Here is a 17,164-nt window from a genome sequence, read left to right on the forward strand (position 1 = left end):
TAGCTCAGTTAGAAGAGTGTTAGACTGAAGATCTAAAGGCCCCTGGTTCAATCCCAGGCTTTGGCAGGCCCTTTCTTTGGTCTTTGTGCAGTGGTGCCTTGTTTTCTGGGAGCACAGCAGTGCCTGCACCCAAGGTGAGTTCCTGAGCTTGGGCTCTGCAGTAGGAAAACATAGAATGGACTTCTGCCCCTAGTTGGCCCACCTGACCTTTAACAAGAAGAGATGGGAGCTGTCTTTCCCAACATGGCAGGAAGAGAGTGAGGCAGGAATGGTGCCAGAGGGCTGCTGGGCAGTGACAGTCAGGGATTGGGGATGGAAGCTCCTCTGCGCAGCTGAGCAAGGGCAGTACCAGGGAAGGGGCCATCTGTAAAAGTGACCCAGCAACACCTCTCCTCCTCTGGGCACCTAGAGCAGAGGCGGCTGGTGCTGACAGCTCCAAGGGAAGGCTTAAAAGCTACAGAGCAACTGAGGGCAGGGCCAGAGGAGGGCAGGACCATGCCTATGCATGGCCACCAGACGGCCACAAAGACACCCAGCCAGCCTGCTCCCTGCCATGCCAAACCCCCACTGAAGACGTGCTTAATCCACTTGCTGATCAGGAGGAAAACCTGTCAAAATCTGTGTGCAAGGAGAACACACTTGGCTTGGAAGGAGAGAGGAAAAAGAGCGAGTGAAAAAAATAACCAGTGAGAGAGAGAGAGAGAGAGAGAGAGAGAGAAAAGAACGTGAAAGGCAGAGAAAGAAATAAAGGGAGAGAAAAAAAATTAGAAAAAGAAGGAAAGAAAGGAAGAGCGTGAAAGGTAGAGGGGAAAAAAGAAAGCAAGAACATGCAAGCTAGAGAAGGAAAGGAATGAAAAAGAACGAATGAACCACAAGCGCTAGTTGAAGCTGGAATGGGAGAGTCAGAGAAAGGACAGACTGACCCGTTAAGTAAGGTTGCACCCGATTCTCCATGTTGGGGGCACAGTCCTCCCATTTCCGTCCTGGCCCTGCTTGGGTTGACCATCCATAGGTGTCTACTGGCACTTCCATGCTGCGAGGAGGGGACAAGCCCCCCCATACCCTCCCCTCGGGACACGGGCTCTCCCCAATCCTGACCCCCTTCCTGCACGCTCCTGGGAATGGGGGAAGGTGGGGGGAAGGCATGTGCTGAGCAGCACCGTGGGTGTCTCTCTCTGGGGCGAAGGAAGAGGATATTTTTTGTACCAGCAGGAAAAAGCAGGGGATGGGGGCGTTTGTGGAGCCGGGGCGCACACCAGAGAGAGGAACTGAACGCAGCCCAGCGTGAGCCCAGTGCCAATTGGAGCCAAGGCGCCTGCATCTGGAGGACCATCTCCAGAACCTGCCTTGATGGTGCCGTCCATCACCGCTCCCACACGGAGCTTCCCGCCTAGACCTGCCTGGACGAGGTGAGGTGGTGCACTGGCAAAGGGGGCGGTTTGAGCAGGGTTCTGTGTGTGTGTGTGTGTCTAATTTTGGGAAGTGAAGTCACAAACTGCTTGGGCTGGTTTCCTATTGGTGTGACCGTTTTTTGCAAAGCTTCCCCCCCCCCCCCGCCCCACATCTTCTTTTGGCACTAGGGCTTTCTGCGCTGCCGTTGACAAGGCAGAATCAAGGCCCCCGTTGGGCCAGGCGCTGCCCAGACACAGCAAGATACAGGCCATGCCCCAGAGAGTTTACAGGCTCCATACCCAAAAAGTGGGAGGAGAAACAGACCCAGTGTCACACAGCAGCACTGAGAGCAAAACCCAGGAGTCCTGGCTCCTCCTGCTCTAACCACTAGACCCCACTCTGCTCCCAGAGTTGGGGCCAGAACCCAGGAGTCCTGGCTCCCCAAAAGGGGGGGAGTGGGGTCTAGTGGTTAGAGGAAAGGAAGATGGGTGTCAGGACTCCTAGGTTCCAGTCCCAGCGCTGGGGTTAGAGTGGAGTCTCGTAGCTTAGCACAGGTGGGGCTGGAGCCAGGACTCCTGGGTTCTTCCCATCCCCCCTTCCCCCCCCCCCAAACCATCTTGCACAGCAGGAGGGAGCTGGGCAGGAAGTGGTGATGAGGTGAAAACTACCAAGAAATGCAAATCCTAAAAGGAGACTGTGCCAGGAACCGAGTGGTGCACAAACCATGGCCTCATCTCCACCTCTAACCCCGCCCCCCTTGGCTGGCACTGGATTGTGCCCCCGGTGCCCCCCCAATCCACCCCCGGAGAGCCCTGGGGGCAGGGAATAGCCATGGTGCTGGGCCCCCCATCCAATTGAAGTATTCAGTGTTGCAGTGACCCAAGGTGTGTGCACAGAATGGGGATGGAGTGTGTGTGTGTGTGTATGGATGGATGGATTGATTTCTGCATGTGTTTGTGTATGTGTGGTTTTCTGTAAGGGTTTTGTGGGGGGGGGTGTTATTACAGCTGTGGGGGTTGTGTTTGTGGCTGTGCAAGTGTGTGTGTTCATGTGGCTGGATTTGTGCATGTGTTTGCATCTGTTAGCAGTTGTGTTGATGTTGGCTGGATTTGTGCAGGTGTTTGTGTATATTAGCAAGTGTGTGTGTGTGTGTGGCTGGATTCATGCATGTGTTTGTGCATGTTTGCAAGTGTGTGTGTGTGTGTGTGTGTGTGTGTGCGCGTGTGCTCTGCTGCCCTCTTTCTGCGCAACAACCATTTCTCTATATGTCACAGCCCCCATACCGTTGACCCCGATGGTGATTTCCCCATCTTACAAGGGCTGGCTGGCCTGACCCTTCTCCCCTCTGCGGAGTGTGGCAGGGGCTGCAGCTCACCCCCTGTGGGGCAGGAGTGCCAAGGTGCAGGGCACTGGGCTCTGATGCACCTGGAGAGCAGCTCAGGTGAGGCAGGTCAGGGCCTGTGGTGTCCGTTCTGTGTTGCCTGGTACTGGGCCATTGCACAATCCCCAGCCACGCCGCACAGCGCACCCCGAGAGGGGGCAGGGGGCCAAGCAGATGATCCAGCACGAGGGGGAGAGGATGTGTGCTTGGGGGGAGGAAAAGCCTTGGGCTGCACTGGGGGAGTGCAGAGCAGGGGTGACACCCCTAAAACCTGCAGCAAAGGGATGGACAGGTGGGGTGGGTGGATAGAAGAGGCAGCGAGCCTAAAATCTAAAAGGGGAGTGTGGGGTCTGGTGGTCAGAGCAGGGGGGTTGCTGGTCAGAATTCCTGTGTTCTATCTCCAGCTCTGGGAGGGGAGTGGGGTCCAGTGGTTAGAGTGTGTTTCGGGGGGGAGCCAGGACTCCTGGGTTCTCTCCCTGGCTCTGACTCTCTCTTGTGCAATCCCTTGGCAGTTACCCAACTCACCAGCGTGTGGGAGCGAGGGGCTGGGGCAGGGTTCTGACACAGCCCAGAGTCCCATACTGCCCCTTTGTTACCCAACCCGGGGCAGGGTGGGGGATGGCCTGGGAGACCCACTAAGAAAGGCGCTTCTGGTGGGTCTGTGTGTGGGTCACGCTGCCCCCTGCTGGATAGACCCCTCTAGGTCAGAACCAGTCTCTGCCCGGGTCAGACCCTGAGAGCTCAGCCCCCTCTGTCGCCATGGCCATGTCTATTGGTCTCCTGGAAAGGTCCATTCTCATGGGTAGCTGTTCAGTGGCAGTGAGTTCCACAGGCCTTGGCACACGCTGTGTGGGGCAGGAGGTCCTTGTGTTGGGAGCAGTGGGAGTGAACTGTGCGCGGTTGTGTCTCTGAGCATGATTGTGAATATTCTGGTGTGTGTGGCTGGAGGTGTGATTGTTTCTCTCTTTGGGGGTTGGGCTAGCATGTCCCTCTGGGTGTGTTTTGTGTGAGTGTTCTTGGGATTGTGTGAGTGTCTTTGTGCGTCAATATGTGTGTGTGTCACTTGCTGCAGGATACAAAATTCTGCAAAGCCGCCAACACACACACACACACAGAGTGGGGCTCAGCCCCACCAGCAGGGGGCAGCAGGGACACACACGTCTCTCCTGGGCCAGCTTGGACAATTTCCCATCACGACCCGGCACAGCGCTGGTGCCCCCGCACGGGGGTGGGCAGCGACCAGGCAGGGGGCAGATGTGCTGGATTCAGAAGGAAGCACTTTGGGAAAATCAGTCACGGCCCTTAGCAGAGCTGAGACACAGACCCAGTGGCCCTGCACCACCCTGGGAGGGGAGTGGGGTTGAGTGGTCAGAGCAGGGAGGGGGCTGGGCAGCAGGACCCCTGGGTTCTACCCCTGGTCCTGGGAGGGGAGGGGGTCTAGAGCAGGGGGACTGGAAGCCAGGACTCCTGGGTTCCATAGGGGAGACTGTTTTTTCTTGTGCTTCCCTCCCTAGAGATCCCAGCCCAGCCCCCTAGTGGAGAGTGAGTGGGAGCCGGGGAAGTTGCTCTCCCACTTCAGAAACATGATTCAAACTCCCCTCCACCATGGGCTGTGACATCATGGACCTCCCCCTCCCCAAGGCAGACAGTAGAAGCCCCGCCCACCACAGAAGGGGGAGTCAAATTGCACCCACAACAATCCCCCTCATGGTTGCAAAGAAACCCCACCCAGCCCCCTGCTAGGACAGGATCTGCTGCTCCCACCTTTTCGTTATCACCAGGAGCTGCTCCCCGCCAGGCACCACACCCCAGTCACACCCCTTTGGTCACTATGTAGCTCAGTGGCAATCACTGCCCCGAAGTGACTCCGGCGCAGGCACCCACAGCACGAACTCCCCACACCGGATTCTGTCCACACGCAGAGAATTCTCTCCGCCGGGCTCCTTCGGTTCCTCTCGCTGCTCCCTGTCCTGCCGCCAGACACTGCTCATCTACATAGCCCCGCCCATGGACACGTGACACCTTCTGTCGTTTTGGTCTCCAGGGAAGGAGTCGCCTGCAGAGAGTGAGCCCGTCAGCGCACGTCACAGCCGCTGGGCGGGGATTGTCTGTGAGCCCCGCGCTGGGGGCGGGGCTTCAGGGAGAGACCCAGCCCCATAGACAGCCTGGGGCAGGGAGCTATTGGGGGAAGGGATGAGGGGAGGGGGGGGGGCGGGCGAGACCCAGCCCCATAGACCTGCAGGGGCAGGGAGACATTGAGGGAAGGGATGAGGGGATGGGGGGAGAAGGGAGAGACCCAGCCCCATAGACCTGCAGGGGCAGGGGATCTTGGGGTCAGGAGGGGAGAAGGGGGATTGGCAGAGACCCAGCCCGGGGTGCAGGGGAAATGGGGTGGGGTGGAGGGAGACATGTCGGGTGGGGGTGGGGTGTGTGAAATGTTGGTCCAGGGAAACTGAGTCACTCCCAGGACATCGTGTGCAGGGGGGAGCACAGGGGCAGGGAGAGAGATCCAGCCCCACAGAGCCCCAGAGGGATATTGCGGGCAGGGGAGGAGATGGAGGGGGGAGAGACCCAGCCCCATAGATCCCTAGAGGCAGCAGGATATGGGGGGGTAGGAGAAGGGATGGCAGAGGAGACACCCATCTCCTTAGACCCCCAGAGGCAGGAAATGAGGGGAGAAGGGGGGGATCCAGCCCTATAGACCTCTAGGGGCTGGGAGCTATTGGGGGCAGGAGGGGAGAAGGGGGGTTGGCAGAGACCCAGCCCGGGGTGCAGGGGAAATGGGGTGGTTTGGAGGGAACTGGGGAGGAGAAGAGACACAGGGCAGGACACATGTTGGGACAGGGAAACTGACTCACTCCGAATACATGCAGAGCAGGGCAGGGCGGAGGCAGATCATGCTGGTCCCAGGGTAATTTCGGGGGGTTCTGATTCCCCACTCAGCCGGGGGGCTCCCCTCTGGGCTGAGGAGCCCTGGGGTGGGGCGGGTGCAGGGCTGTGTGTGTGTGTGTCGGGCTGGGGGAGCTGCCTGGGCAGAGGGGCTGGAACCAGGGGCGGCTCCAGGCACCAGCACCCCAAGTGCATGGTTGGGGTAACAATCTGCAGGGGGGGGGCTCTGCTGGTCACCCCGAGGGCAGCAGGCACCCCAGCCCCTCCCCCACTCTACTCTCCTCATCCCACTCCCCTCCCAGAGCTGGGGGAGAACCCAGGAGTCCTGGCTCCCACCCCTGCCCCTCCCCCGTATTCCCATATGGCTCCATCCAACAGCCCCCCCTGCCCCTGAGTCGGGAGAGAGGAGGCCAAGGGAGAAGCAGGGGGGGCGCTGGGACACACGAGTTCTGGTCAGGAGCCGGAGGGGGGCGGGGCCGGGGCTCTCTGGGGGCGGGGCGGGGATGAGGAGTTGCGTTGGGGGGGGAGGTGTCAGGTTGACCCAGGAACCCGCCCTCACCTGGGCTGGAGAGGACGGAGGCGCCCCGGGGCAGGCTGGGAGTTGTAGTTCCTGGCTCATCTCAGAGCGGAAGCGAGGGACTGTTGCTCAGACAACGCCCCCTCCTGGTGCACACTGGGAAGCGTAGTTCTCTCTCTCTCTAACGCGCGCGGCCTCTATGGGAGGAGGGGCCGTAACTCGTCACTTCGCCCCGCCCCTCCCCGCTCCCTGATTGGCGGAGAGAGCGCGGAACAGAGACTCGGCGAGTGGGGGGAGGCCCCGGTTCCCTCGCCCCGAGGCTTCGCTACCCCCACCCCCGGGCGCGCTGCGGCCGTTGGGATTCGAATCCCACGTGGGAGCCGGGCCGGTGGGGGGGGGGGGTGCACAGGGCAGAGGCCTCCAACCCCGCCCCCAACCTGCCCCTGCAGTGCCCCCCCCTCCACTGTGACCCTCCCGCCATCCTCTCCGCTCTGCCTGGCTTTTCCCTTCCCCCCCCGCTCCTCCTCCTCCTTCTTCTTCCCGCTAGTGGAAAGTGCTGGGAGAATCCCCCAGCCAAAGCTGCTCTGACAGCGCTAAGCAGCATCTGACCATTCCAGGGCGGAGCGCACGGCCCAGGAGGGGGAGGGTTTGGCTCTGGGGTTTCACTTCAGCCCAGTCTAGAGAGAGGGGCCCAGCCATGGAGTTTGGCTCAAGAAGACCAATTCGCCAGTTTGTTAAGGGCGTTTTGAATTCCAGTCCTGTGCTCCAAAGTGCTTGGTGTCAGTTGCACATTTTAGCAGCATGCTCTCCACTCCATCTTCCAAATCATTCATGAAAATATTGAATAGTACCGGACCCCGGACCGATCCCTGCCGGACCCACTAGGTGCACCCTCTCCGTTGGACAGCCAGACATGGAGAAGGGCTCTTGGAGTCTGGGCTTTCAACCAGCTCTGCACCCACATGACACTGATTGCATCTAGACCGCATTTCCCTCCTTTGCTTGTGAGAATGTCCTACGGGACTGTGTCAAAAGCCTTAGTAACACCGAGATCGATCCCATCTCCTGTTTACCCACCTCCACTAGGCCCGGAACCCTGCCGAAGAAGGAAAGCGGATTGGTTTGGAATGATTTGTTCTTGACAAATCCATGCTCACTAGTCCTAAGAACCAAAGTATCCTGTAGGTGCTGCTGACAAAGTGATTGTTTAAGAATGTATTCCAGTATCTCTCCAGCTGTGGAAGTGAGGCTAGCTAGTCTGTAAGTCCCAGGGGTCTCTTTGTTCCCCTTTTAAAGATAGGTCCTGTCTTGTTCAAGGATGGGAAGATGTTCTTTTTCAGGGATCTCAGACGAGAACTGGGGCACAACGCCTGGTTTGTTAAGGCCACAAAAACAGAGGCAGGAACCTCTTCTCTCCTGCTGGCAAAGAACCCCAGGTACCTAAGAGACAGGGACTCACATCCCTGAATGAGCTTTAAAAAACGCAATGGTTAAAAAGTTTGGCTCTGACCATTTCTTGTTTCCACAGACTAGACATTTTAGCAAACTTTAGAATTCCTTGGTGCTAAACACCGAGAAACTCCCCTTTCTCCTTCACAGAGGGCTTTAACGCCCCTTATCTCACTCAGGCTCACGACCGCCCAGAGTTCGAGAATTGTCCCTGTTTCCATTGGACAGATGGGGAGGAGTCTGAGGTACAGAGAAGGGAAGTGACCTACCCAAGGGCCTACACAGCAAGGCGGTGGCAGAGCCAGAGAGAGAAGCCACCAGTCCTGACTCCTGTTCTAACAAACAGCAAAACCCCCCAGAGGCAGAGATAGAGCCCAGGGATCGAGATGGTGGGGAAATTTCATTGAAACCATTTCTGTCAGAAAATCCCCTTCAGACTAAACCAGTTTGTTTCTCAAAATCAAAACAAGTGGGATGAAAGTTCTTAGCAAAAATATTTTGTTGCAAAACAAAAGCATCTCCTGTTTGTCAGAGTGTGTTAAATTGTCTCGTCGCACACAAAGAGGAGACACTTAGATCACGAACATGAGATAAGATACTTCAGTCTGAGCTAAGTAGTTGCTGCTCTTAACAATTTCAAAACAAAAAAAAATACAAATCAAATAGACTATTTCAGCTATTCTATTATGTCATAATCTGATCGGAGTAAACGTGATAGAACACCTCATATTATGCACTACTCCTAGTGACGCTCTCCAATGGATCCCCATCCTCGACCCACCGTGACGTAGTTAGGAGCGGATCATTATTATCCCTACTTGAAAGAGGGAGAAGCTAAGGCTGAGAAAGGAGAATTGACTTGTCTTAGGTCACACAGCCAGTCAGTGGCAGAGTTGGGAATAGGACCCAAGAGCCCTGATTTTCAAACTAACCATCAGATCTTGAATTTCAGACATTGAATGACCTGAATAAAGTGCTCTCAGGTGAGCTCCAGACCAACAACAGTGCACAGTAATTATTCAGCAAGTATTTGAGGAGCACTGCAATCTTAGAGGGAATCATGAACTGCTCAGAGACAATTAATGCAGAGAAGCAGCAAAATTAATCAAACATAGAACTGGTTCTGACTTATTTACTTGGTCTTAAAAGAGAACAACAAGGACCTGAGTCTCTTCCCTGTCAACAACCCCCTGCTCAGCCAATCAGGGTAGAGACTGAGAACGGAAGGCTGAGGGTTTTCACCAGAGAACCCAAAGGATGGCCCAGGTCACCGGTGGGGATCACTGCCCGAGCACTATTTCAGCCCCACATTTTTGGGTGGACCTCCCACAGTGGGAGCTGCAGAGCACTCCCCCTCAACACACACACACATACACACACACACACACACACGCTCCTGGTGCTGGGAGGGGAACAGGAGAAAGGACAAAAGAAGCAAGAGAAGAAGAGAAAGGAGGGAGAGATGGATTGAGGAAAAGGTGAAACAAAATGGACAAACCCTAATGTCCCCAGTGATTCTAAGGGACAAAATCCAGGTGTGGAATAAAATTCTGCTTCCTTGCCTAGAATTCAACTGTTTTCCATGCCTAGATTTCAACTGTCACCAGATGGATCAGACTGAACAGGTTTCAGACCTCGAGGAGGCTCTTACCCTCCAAACAGGGACGTCTGTTTTCCAGTAAAATCACTAAAAGGGAAGGAGAAAACTCAAAAGAGGTTCCTCCTGGTGCTCATGTACATGAACCCGAATACTCTCTCAGTCCTCAAAGAGAGACCTGGAGAAGGAGACTTGCTGAAGCAAAGCCACAGGAGTCTCTGAGGTGTCCCTGGCCCCTCACCCCTGTCCTGCCTGGCTGATGTCAACATCTCTCTGTGAGGTCACCACCTCCCCACCACCTTTGACCAATAGTCTGAGGTCCTGCAAAAAGCCTTTGTGATGTCGCTTGAAATTAGACGAAGGTTTCTAACCATCAGGGGAGTTAAATTCTGGAACAGCCTACCGAGGGAAACAGTGGGGGCAAAGGACCTCTCTGGCTTTAAGATTAAGCTTGATAAGTTTATGGAGGGAATGGTTTGATAGGAGAACGTGATTTAGTCAATAGGTCAATAACGTGCAACCACTGGTAATTAGTACCGAGGGTCAATGTTGGGATATTGAAAGTCTTTTTCCTGAGTGTCTGGCTGGAGAGTCTTGCCCGCATGCTCGGGGTTCAGCTGATCGCCATATTTGGGGTCGGGAAGGAATTTTCCTCCAGGGTAGATTGGCAGAGACCCTGGAGGTTTTTCGCCTTCCTCCGCAGCATGGGGCAGGGGTCGCTTGCTGGAGGATTATCTGCTACTTGAAGTCTTTAAATCAGGATTTGGGGACTTCAACAGCTGAGTCAAGGGAGAGAATTATTTCAGGAGTGGGTGGGTCAGCTTTTGTGGCCTGCATCTTGCGGGAGGTCAGACTAGATGATCATAATGGTCCCTTCTGATCTTAAGTTCTATGATTCTATGATTCCCTGTGGATCACCCCATTCAAGGAGCGTTCGTTCTAGGCAGCAAGCTGGTAGTTTTGGATCATCTGCAAATTTTGTCAGCTCACTGTTTAGCAGGTTGTTTATGAATATGTTGACTAGTACTGGCCCCAGTACAGACACCACTAGTTACCTGTTTCCATCCTGAAAACTGACCGTTTATTCCTACCCTTTGTTTCTTGTCTTTTAACCAGTTATTGATCCATGTGAGGACCTTCCGGAGGTGAAAGTAAGCCAGTATGTTCCAGTATGGGGTACCGGCAAGAGCCGGTACGTTATGCCAGACCGGCCCGGCTTCCCCAGGCTGGTGATTTAAAGGGCCCAGGGCTCCCTGCAGCGGCTGGAGCCCTGGGCCCTTTAAATCACCTCCCAACCCCCCCTGCCAGAGCCCCAGGCAGCAAATCACTGCTGTGGATGCTGCTCTCTCCCGCTCTGCGAACACAGAGCAGGGGCGGCAGAAGCTTCCTTACAGTGGGGGGGGCGGGCACCATTGTCTGAACTGTGGCACCCCCATGACACCCCTTCCCTAAGGACCCCCACTCACACCACCTCTCCCCCTGAGGCCACACCCACAGACGCCTCTTCCCCAAGACTGCACCCTCCCCCCCACATCATTTGTCCTAACAGCCAGTAAAGAGTGGTGGGACCATGGCCCTCTAAACCCCCTGTTCCAGCCCCCCTGACACAGAGATAAGCAGGCAGCAGTGTGTACATGTGTGTGTGTGACAGAGAGTGCTGTGCTGAGCCAGTGAGAGAAGGGGGCTGATGTCTGGGCTGTCCCCTGCCTCAGGACTGGTTGCTTCCAGCAGCTGTCTGAACTTAGAGACAGTGTGCGACACACTCACTCTTCCGCAACGCACACACTGTCTCTTCCCCCCCACACACGCGCTCTCTACCCCACCACGCACATTGCAGTTGAAAAGCAGCTGGCAATCTAGTAGGATGCCCATGGAACAATGGGATAGAAACCTGCATCATGTGATGCTGTACCAGCCCGTGAGGCATTGCAAACCCTTCCCAAAGCACCTTGCAGCCAGCTGCACAGTGGGATAGCTACCCACAATGCACTGCTCTCTGTGGCGATCCAAGAGATGCTAGCATGGATGTGCTCTGGTGACACAAGGGCATAGGGTGGACATGCAACAACTGTTCAATTAAAACACTTTAACTAAAGCCACGTTACTCTTTCATGTAGACATAACTGAAGAGTGAGACAAGACCCAGCTCTATTGAAACTAAAGAGCCACAACTTCTTGCGTAGTTGGCAGGATTTGAACCTGCGCAGGGAGACCCCAATGGATTTCTAGTCCATCGCCTTAACCACTCGGCCACAACTACTTGCTTGGTATGTAGCTTTCACTGCACTCTAGTTCTGTTCTCACTGAGTGATCAACTCCAGTTGTTTCCTCAGACCAGCTTCCACAACACACACACTGCTGTGCCCTTGTGTAAGTGTGTCCATGGCTGAACTGCAAGAATTCCTGCTCCTTTCCCTTCTGGCTGGAGCATGAGGAGAGTGTGTTTGTGGTTAATGATGTTGCTGTAGATTTTTGTCCATTTCCTGCCTCGATCATTCAGACAGTCCCTTTCCCGTCATATCCCCAGTACATCAGTGATTGTGATAGCAGGGGGCAGGTTTTCTCTGGGGCACTGAGCTTTGCCAGGGGGTTGATGGCTCCTTTCTTTCCTCACCCTGGAGTAAACTCGCTTTTTATTCCATCCTTGATGTTTCAAGGAATAACAACAGATGATCAAAGAAAGAGGTGGACAGGGTAGGTCTCAGGGGAGGGGCAGAGAGGTGTGGGCAATGCACAGGGGAGGGGGCAGAGAGGGGGGGCAGTAGGCAGACCTTGGGGTAGGGGGTGGAGAGGCGCGAGGAGGCCTTGGGGGAGGAGAGGAGCGAGCGATCAGCAGGCCTCAGCCAAAGAGCAGGGGTGGGAAGTGGCCAAATGGGAGTGAGGGCGGAGCACAGGTGGGGCCTCGGAGGGAGCAGAATGAGCGGGGGGACAGCACCACGGTCTGGGAAGGGGCCACCCACAGGATTCAGGGGGCCTGGGGCAAAACAATTTCAGGGGCCCCTTCCATAAAAAAAAGTTGCAATACTATAGAATCCTGTATTCTCCTGGGGGCCCTGCAGGGCCTGGGGCAAATTGCCCCACCTGCCCCCCTCTGGGCGGCCCTGCCCTCAGCCTCTCCTCGTAAGTCCCCTGCCCCCTAGACTCTCTCCAATTTGTTTCTGTAGTGTGTGTGTGTGTATGTGGGGAACTGGACGCAATGCTCCAGATGTGGCCTCAGCAGTGCTGACTAGAGGGGAATAATCACTTCCCTCGATCTGCTGGCAACGCTCCTACTAATCCAGCCCAATATGACCAGTTACCCATATTGAATGCAGACACAGCAATATCTGATACATTGGTTCCTGTCCATTCAGGAGGTTATTTCCCACCTATTCATAAATAATGAAGCTGCTCCAAGCGGAGGGGAGAGAGCTGTCCTGTCCGTGTAGTTAACCCATCTCCCCGAGAGGTGGTAGCTATGTCACTGGGGGGAAGCTATGCTGGTGGGTGTGCAAGCTGTGGTGTCTACATGTGTATATAAAGTTTAATCAAACCCCATTTTTTAAACCCCTGTGGTCTGGGAATAGAAAAGGAGCTCTCTGAGGCAGAGCTCGTCCTTCAATATCCTTAAGATCACTGACTTGCCTCTGTAAACGCTTTGGGGGTATAGCTCAGTGGTAGAGTGTTTGACTGCAGATCAAGTGGTCCTTGGTTCAAATCCAAGTGCCCCCTTATCAAGCTTGTTTCTTCAATAAAAATAATTCCATTTCTAGGGGTACATCTACACTATGGAACTATTCCAAATTTGCATAAACTGGTTTTGTAAAACAGATTGTATAAAATCGAGTGCGTGCGGCCACACTAAACACATTAAATCGGTGGTGTGCGTCCATGGTCTGAGGCTAGCATCGACTTCTGGAGCGTTGCACTGTGGGTAGCTATCCCATAGTTCCTGCAGCCTTCCCTGCCCCTTGGAATTTCCAGGTTGAGATCCCAGTGCCTGATGGGGCAAAAATCATTGTCGCAGGTGGTTCTGGGTAAATGTCATCAGTCACTCCTTCCTCTGGGAAAGCAACGGCAGACAAGCATTTTGCGCCTTTTTTCCCTTGATTGCCCTGGCAGATGCCATAGCATGGCAATCATGGAGCCTGTTTTGCCTTTTGTGACTGTCACCGTATGTCTACTAGATGCTGCTGACAGAGGCGATTCAGCAGCACTACACAGCAGCATGCTTTTGCTTTTGCATAATAGCAGAGATGGTTACCAGCCATACTGCACCATCTACCAATCCATAAATTGGTAAAAAGATGAGCATGGCTACCAGTCGTTTTGTACCATTTGCTGCTGTCATAAGTGCCCCTGTCTGCTCTTAGCCAGGGGTGCAAAAGCCAAAATTGGGAATGACTCCCAGAGTCAATCCCTCCTTTTTGGTATCTAAAAATAGAATCAGTCCTGCCTAGAATATGGGCAAGTGTACTAGAGAACCGCTGTATCAGAGAACCAGAGAGCACAGCTGCTCTGTGTCAGATCCTGCAGAAATTATGAGCTGTATGCTATTCACAGGGGGTGCTCCTGCAACAACCCCACCTGTTGATTCCGTTCTCCCCCAGCCTTCCTGGGCTACTGTAGCATTGTCCCCCAACTTGTGTGATGAAGTAATAAAGAATGCAGGAATTAGACACACTGACTCATTAGTGAGAAATGAGTGGAAGGCAGCCTCCAGCTGCTATGATAGTCCAGACAGGACAGTAAGGAGTGTGGAGGAGAGGAGCCCAGCATCCCTCTGCTAGTCCAGAGGCAATTGAATCTTTTCTTTACACATGAAGGCTTGGGGGCTGATGGAGCTCAGCCCCCTGTTGCTATGACAACAATGGTTATCAGCCATACTGTACCATCTACCAGGAAAAATTAGGGCCAGGCACCCTTGATAGACCTCACCGATGCTAGTCTGCATGGTTACCAGTCCTTTTGCACTGCCCCATGTGCCAATAGGCTGATGACGAGGACGGATACCACTCGTATTGCACCATCAGCCACCCATGGCAGGGGGGGGAGCAAGGATGTTGGTGTTGAGTGCTGCAGCATCGGGACTATCTGCAGCATTCAGTAAAGATAGGGTGACATGTTAAAGAGTCAAGAGAGGATTGTTTTCCCTTTCACTTGTGGGGGTTGGTGGGGGGGGGTGCGTAAATTGCCGAGCTATGCCCTGACCCACCGCAGACACTGTGTTTGACCCTAAAAGCATTTGGAGCTCAGCCAAGAATGCAAATACTTTTCGGAGACTGCAGGAACTGTGGGATAGCTTGAGTCCTCCAGTCCATGAGCGTCCATTTGATTCTTTGGCTTTCCGTTACGTTTGTCACGCAGCAGTGCGCTGAGCCCCTGCTATGGCGTCTATCTGGAGATTTTTTAAAAATGATTTTGAATTTCATCTTCTGTAACGGAGCGCTGATAGAACGGATTTGCCTGCCCTTACAGCAATCACATCCGCATGGTCCATGCTGGAGCTCTTTCTTTATTTTGATTTTTAAATGCATCGCCACACGTGCTGATCTGAGCTCCACGCTAGGCAAACAGGAAATATTCAAAAGTTTGCGGGGCTTTTCCTGTCTACCTGGCCACTGCATCCGAATTCAGATTGCTGTCCAGAGTGGTCAGTGGTGCACTGTGGGATACCGCCCGGAGGCCAATACCTTCGATCTGCGGCCACACTAACCCTAATCCGATATGGTAATTCCAATACTAGCGCTACTCCTCTCGTTAGGGAGGAGTACAGAAACCGGTTTAAAGAGCCCTTTATACCAATATAAAGGGCCTCTCAGTGTGGATGGGTGTGGCGTTAAATCGGTTTTATGCTCCTAAAACCGGTTTAAACGCCTAGTGTAGCCCAGGCCTAGTATGCTCAGGAGCTCTACTATATAGGGATTCCTGAAATGAATGGACACACTTACTGTTTTCCTGTGCAAATGCATAAACACCTAGCAAACGTCCCCCAGCAGAAATCACTTTCAATCCTCTGAGTGTCTTGGTTTGTTTTCATCAATGAAACAAAGGCACATGAAGACACATTTGCAGGTCCTTGGCCTCCATGGGCTACAATGTGCAGAAGAACAAGAACTACATCCACTTGGGAGGCATGGACTAGTCTGTATTACATTTGGTAAGTAAGTTGCCATTGGGACTGAAAAGTCTACTGGGGGTGGACAGGAGCCTGTTACAAAACTAAAATAACCAAGATTTACCAAACTCCCTGTTACACATTCAATCCTCTGTTTGTGCACACGGCATCAACTGGGGCTCTAATAAATGGCAGCCTTCCTTTAACACAGATGGTTGTTCCTTGTGAATTCAGATACATTCGAATGGCAGCTGTTCAGGGGTCATGTGCTGCTAGTTCATGAGCAGCAGCAGAGTCTCTGTACGTTTCCCAACCGTAGAGCTGGGTGTGTCTGCATCCAAGTAACTGCAGAGTCAGTGTAGTACCAGACAGTTAATTGCACAGTCTCACTTTCTGGTCTCATTGATCATTTGGGTAGAAACAGCAACGGTTTGGTGGGTTTTGGTTTTTTTCCCCTTCGTTTTCTCCTAAGGAATGTGTGATCTTGAGCATGTTAGTTTAAGTTCCCTGTGGGTCAGGAAAATTCCATCTCCTTGAAATAGCTGGGAAGTGACCTGTTTGTATAACCTAAAATAAAGGAGCTTTTAATAAGAAACTGCTTTACAAATATGCTGGGATAAAAACAGTAAATTCCATGGCCAGACACCAGGCCAGGATCAATGGATGGGGCCAGGGTCAATTAATTACAAAAGAAACAATCTCTTGGGAAGTAGCTGTAATTTGTCCCCAAACCTTTCCTTGTTCTCATATGCTATCAGGGATTCTCTTCTAGAGGGCAGAGCTAAGGTTATCTGGGCATGCACCCTCACTCTGTATTCCCTGTTTTTCCAGAGTTTGAGTTTTACTGAACTCGATGTTCTGGAAGGTAAGAGATAGTCACAGTCAAAGTTAACTCTCTGTTAACAAAGGTTTTGTTAGTGACAAATAATGAGACTAATTCCCTCACTGCGCTAATTCCACTGACTTCAGTGTGCTCTTTCTCTATTTCTTTTTCCAAAAAAATAAGCAAATTAAAACAACCTTGAGAACTAAAATACTGTGAGAAAGTGGAAATTTTAGTAGCTCAAATAATTCAGTTTCTTCTGTGTCTTGTGCGTCTGTAAATGGCACATGTTAATTTATAAGCACATCTTTCTTAACTTCTTTAAATATTCTGTAGTACATTGACTAGATCAGGTGGGTTGTTCAATGCAGTGAGGTTTTCATGCATTGCCCAATACATATTTTTCAGATTATGTAAATGAACACAACTCATTGAACACAAAATTTTGTATTTCATGCTGTGAACTGTGTCAGTAGCTCAAATTAATAGGTTTATTTTCTCTCTCTCTCTCTTTCTCTCTCTGTGAGGCACAACAAAATAATTTAGTGATGCTGAAAACATTCCCTTCTCCTCCAGAACTGCCTTGGAATCACCTTCCCTTTGTAGATTAATCTGCCCCTGAGTCTCTACAAGGAAAATATAGTTTCTATGAAAAAAACACATTTTTTTTAATTAAAGGGACTGAGACAGAATAGGTTACTCAGACATAGGTTAGGGGTTTGTTATAGAAGTGGGTGGGTGAGATTCTGTGGCCTGCGTTGTGCAGGAGGTCAGACTAGATGATCATAATGGTCCCTTCTGACCTTAAAGTCTCTGAGAATAGCCACATGATGGCGACACATCAGGAATGCAAAGCAACAGGTTCCTGGTTTGCACATTGATGGTGACAAGGGATTGAACTCGACTCCCCTCTTTTCACAGACACATTTGTTTTATTCTCTGAGGTCAAACATCAGTTTAAATGTTGTACTTAGTCCTCTGCCTTGTAGCTTCAACAGCCGCAGATGCAAGATGAGTTA

At 52.7% G+C, this 17,164-nt stretch overlaps 2 non-coding genes across 2 annotated transcripts; one reads left to right on the forward strand and one right to left on the reverse strand.

Annotated features, from left to right (window-relative positions):
• Nucleotides 1-11,403: 11,403 nt before the first annotated feature.
• On the reverse strand, nt 11,404-11,485 carry TRNAS-AGA. Its single transcript has one exon. It is a non-coding gene; the product is annotated as a tRNA-Ser (tRNA).
• A 1,379-nt stretch (nt 11,486-12,864) lies between these two features.
• On the forward strand, nt 12,865-12,936 carry TRNAC-GCA. The gene has a single exon. It is a non-coding gene; the product is annotated as a tRNA-Cys (tRNA).
• Nucleotides 12,937-17,164: the final 4,228 nt, after the last annotated feature.

This window comes from Mauremys reevesii, unplaced genomic scaffold, assembly GCF_016161935.1.
Source record: "Mauremys reevesii isolate NIE-2019 unplaced genomic scaffold, ASM1616193v1 Contig29, whole genome shotgun sequence".
Lineage (NCBI taxonomy): Eukaryota > Metazoa > Chordata > Testudines > Geoemydidae > Mauremys > Mauremys reevesii.